We start from the raw sequence: 4,831 nt of genomic DNA, 5'->3' as shown, positions 1-4,831 counted from the left end.
TGTGTGTGTGCACCAGGTGTTGTACCTAGGAATCTGTAGAGGTTATAATGACCTACGCGTGCACACACAGGTGTCACATTGTTAGTTCTGTGATAGTGTGGAAGTCCATCATAATAGAATCTGAGGAGATGGAGACAGAGTTTCATGAGTGTGTGTCCTGTTCTCTTGCTGACTCATTTCTGGTGCATTATTGTATCAAACACTGCAATCACTATCAAAATAAATGATCCGTCAACTGATAGATGATGCTGTCAGCACTCACAGTACTGTGCAAAAGTCTCAAGCCACCCCTGATTTCTTTATATTTTTAGACAGACTTTCTTTAGTTTTTGTTAAAATGGTCTCAGCAATAGTTCTTAATATTTTCTGAAGGTCTTTGGAGAATGGCTGCTTTTCACCCATTTTCATTCCAGTCCTTGTAACTTTGTAACCCATTTGTTTGTTAAGCCACTTAACACTGACCTAAGAATCAGTCAAGAACAAAAAGACGCCTCAAGGGATAAACCAGTGTTGTGTCAACACCTAACAGACAACTGAGCAAAGAATCAATTGGATCTCTGGCCACTTTGTTACCAGCAGTCTGTCACAAAAAACACAAAATTTGTTCCCATTTCTTAAGTTTAATCTACAACTGCAGTTCCAGAAAAGCTGGGATACTGCAAAAAATGTAAATAAAACCAGACAAACCTACATTTTATTCACAGTAGAAGATGCAAAACATATCAAATATTTAAATTGAGACATTTTACCATTTCATTACAAATATTAGCTAAGCATTTGATGGCAGCAACACATTTAAAAAAAAAACAGGAGTGCTGGGGTAATGGCTAATATGACCAAATGAAATCCATCATGCTCCAGTCTGCTGATTCCCGCTGGTAGTCACATAACTACATCATATATTTAGATAAAGTTGAAAGATTTCCTTCATCCTTTGCCCTCTGATTATGATAATGTGGGATTTTGAGTTGTGGACGTTTTGTTTGCATTGGAAATTAATAATGTGAAAGTAAAGCTGACATGACATAAAAAGGCCAGGAAATTAATGGTTTATTTCAAAGAAATGGCAGACTAATTCAGTGTGCTGCACAATAAATTGTGGTTGTGAGAAAAATTTATAGCTCCGAGCAGCCTGGTGTGGTTGGGTTTTTGTGACGTTTGCATTTAAATGCTACACAGGCTTGATGTATGAATTAAATCGATTCACGATATGACACTGGTCATCTGGGTGAAAAGCGCTGAATGCTTTGCTAGACAAAGGCTGCACAGTTCCTTCCCACAATTGCATTGAGCTTGCTGCTCTGTTACTCGCTAGCAAGTGTTGTGCAGCAGAAAAGCCGTGGCACATATTTGATTCAGCCACACTATGAAATCATATATGAGCATTTTTCCCTTTTATATGTTCTCCTCCACATTCTCTGAATCCTCCAGACACAACATAATCAGATGGACGTGCAAAGGAGCTTTTGGGTTTCCATTCATTTCTGTGTTCATTGTGTCATGGGCGAGCAGCGTTTCATGATGATTGCATGCATTTTGTCAACTGTACACTGGGATAGAGTTCTGACCCCAATGATATGCAGCTGGCTGTGGAAAGTGAATAAATGGATTTACTGCAGCCATAGCTACTTTAATCTATCTTGTGTCTGCCATAATGTGATGAGATATGAGGGCATATAGTCAAGTGATTCAAATTTTATTCCTGTCTGCGCCGTTTGACAGCAGTCAATACATTTTTGCAGCTTATGGTTTGGACCCTTGAGCCTGACAGCAGCAGGTAATTAACAAGGGAGGGATTGTCATCTGATATAGCTCGGTGAGTTGAATTCAGCTTTGCAAGAGGCATCCTGGGCTCAGGGTGAAAATAGTGGACAGTAAAAATGAGTTTTCTGAGATGGAGGTATTCGTTCCAGTTTTAGGTGGAGGAATTCAAATGTCTAGTTCTATTCTTTAAAAAAACAGAACTATACTTTTTTTTCAACATTAGAAAAGAACATTCATAAAATGATAGCTCTCTCTACAATGATAATGGATTGCATTTATATAGCGCTTTACAATTCCACTATTCATTCACTCTCACATTCACACACTGGTGGAGGCAAGCTACGGTTGTAGGCACAGCTGCCCTGCAGCAGACTGACAGAGGCGAGGCTGCCATATCGTGCCATCGGCCCCTCTGGCCAGCACCAGTAGGCGGTAGAGTAAAGTGTCTTGCCCAAGGACACAACGACCACGACAGAGAGAGCAGGGGAATCGAACCCCCCTGCTCTCTCTCATGAGCTTCCCAATCCCCTGAGCCACGTTCGCCCCCAACTGCTGAAAATCACTGGTAGCGAAAAGAACACTGGGGAAGTTCGAACAATCTTCATTAGTTTTATTCTTGTCAGTGAGACACATTCAACAGAGACGCGACTCTGAAAGCTCTGCGCATTCCAATTGGAAAGAAAAAAACATGCAAATATGCACAACACAAGAAAAGTGAGACAAAAATAATCACTAGTACGATAACAAAGAAACACATTCAAACAAAATACATGAAACACAACTATACAACAGGGACAATGACAAAAATGAACACCTAATATTGCAAACTACAAAGGAATGCTTTTCACATCTTAGACCATCATTTACAGTAAAACAATCCATCAGCGGTGTTGAAACAGATGCTGATATGATGTGCATTAGCCTTTTGTTTATTAGCCCTCCAGTAAATATAATCAGTGGAAATGCACAAAGCTAACTGTGGAAAATGGTTGGTTGGCTTTAACCTTGTTAGTGTTTTGAAGTACCCACTCAGTTACAGTAAATCAGCTGAAAGCACATTTATGGACTACTGTGCTTATTGCCAATTGAAGTCCTTCAGCATCTATGTGAGGGGATTACAATAATGTATCATTTTTAATTGTTGAGCTATAAATAATTTGTGAAATTTGGGATTGATACAAATATAAAACATGAACTCTCTATACCACTGCAGATAATCGGCTTTTGTAACTTGGAGGCGCTCATGTCCATCAGATTTTAACCTTCTGCCCATTGTTATGAATATAATCCTGGAAACTGGCAGCAGAGCATAACTTTAAAAGATTAATTTAAAGAGATTAAGTCTGGATCTTTTTTTTGTTCTAAAAAATGCACTGATTTATTTATTCTTTCTTCAAAAAAATGTAACAAAATGTGTGCGATAGTTATTTTGGCTACAGCAGTCTGTAGCAACCACATCCATTTACTTACTCCATCAGAGTATGGAGCAGTTGCACGGCTGCTTGAGCAGCTACAAAATCCCTCTTTAAGCTCAACAAATATTATCAATTCAGTATGCCTATACAGCGAGGGAAATATGCTGACAGTGAGGAGGAGGAAGAGAAAGAGGCAGAGGGAGGAAGAGATTAAAAAGGTAGAAGAATAGAGAGGGAGTGCATGAAAAGAGCAGGAAGTGGATGAAGCCTGTTTAGCTCTCGGTAACTAAAGCAGTTGTCATAATCACCTGGCGTGTACACACACACACACTCCACACATCGCACACATTTGAAACTTACTGTAGCTACCTCCACTATGTTATATAAGTGCTCCACCAGATGCCTTTGATTAAAAACTAAGATATAAGAAAACAAGATGTAAACACAAACTCGCACAGCAACACTAAGAGCTCCTATACGTCATTTTTCTATTGCTTTTCTGCTGTATAGGAGGTGGGATGTGTGTAAAGTCGATCATTTTACAACCTTCTTCCTGAGGAATATAGGAGAACATCAGTTACTCTTTTTCTGTCACCGCTTTTTTTCCCTCCCCACTTAGTCAAAATTTAAAGTTAGAGAGTTAAAAACAGTTTTGTAACAAATCAGAAAGCTCTGATCCTGTTGAACTTACTGTAACAATTATGAATTAAAACTTTACTAAATCTTATGTAAATGGTAATGATTCTTATATAGCGCTTTTCTACTCTCTCGGATAGGGCTGGGCTATATCACACCATTCACGGTAATACCGGTGTAATGTTGGGCAACGATAGGAAAATGACACATCGCATAGAATATGGGTAAAACGCGCATGTGCAGTGCCTTTGTTTACATAAGCACATGGCGTCGACGCAGTATAAGAAGAGCGAAAGTGGATGGTTGAATGAAACGGATGAACCAGAATTGGTTTGTAAAAATGCTGCAACTTCAGTGGTGTGGAACTGGTTTAGCTTTCATCCGTCAGATACACAACAAAGCACTATTTTTGGTAGAGCATGCTAGCGGGCTGTCGTTATTACCGTGTTTGTCGGAAAATACGGCACACTTTAAATTAATCCTTTGCTTTTTCTGAAAATCGACAGTGCCCCTTATAATCCCGTGTGTCTTATGTATGAATTCTGGTTGTGTTTACTCACCTCGAAACGATTTTATGTGGTACACGGCGCTCGAAAATCTGTCAAATGTTTTAGTACAACTTTGCTAAGCTACGAACCCGCACCGCTTGATGGATTGTCGGAGCATTACGGCTATCGTAGACAGGAGCCTCGCGGAGTGATATGTACTGTGCTTCAACATAATATTACCATACTTTGTGTGTGTATAACCTCTTTTTAAGTTTTGTGGATATTATACATGGTTATGCTGAGGATATGTCGGCCAATTTCCACTGGAAATGCCTTTTGGTTAAAATGTCAGCAAGGAATTTGCATTTGCACTGTTAAATTTTTATATAACTTTAATGCACATAAAAGCTGCTTGTTTAAGTGACAATACATTGATGTTTTTTGGGGTTTTTTGCACTAATAAAGTTCAGGAGTTGTAAAGTGTTTTGTCTAGTGTCAATTATATCGTTATCGCAAATTTTCAAATGT

The sequence above is a fragment of the Haplochromis burtoni genome, unplaced genomic scaffold (assembly GCF_018398535.1).
Source record: "Haplochromis burtoni strain Fernald_Lab_line unplaced genomic scaffold, NCSU_Asbu1 Contig_11, whole genome shotgun sequence".
Classification (NCBI taxonomy): Eukaryota; Metazoa; Chordata; class Actinopteri; order Cichliformes; family Cichlidae; genus Haplochromis; species Haplochromis burtoni.
This window is presented reverse-complemented; position numbering follows the sequence as displayed.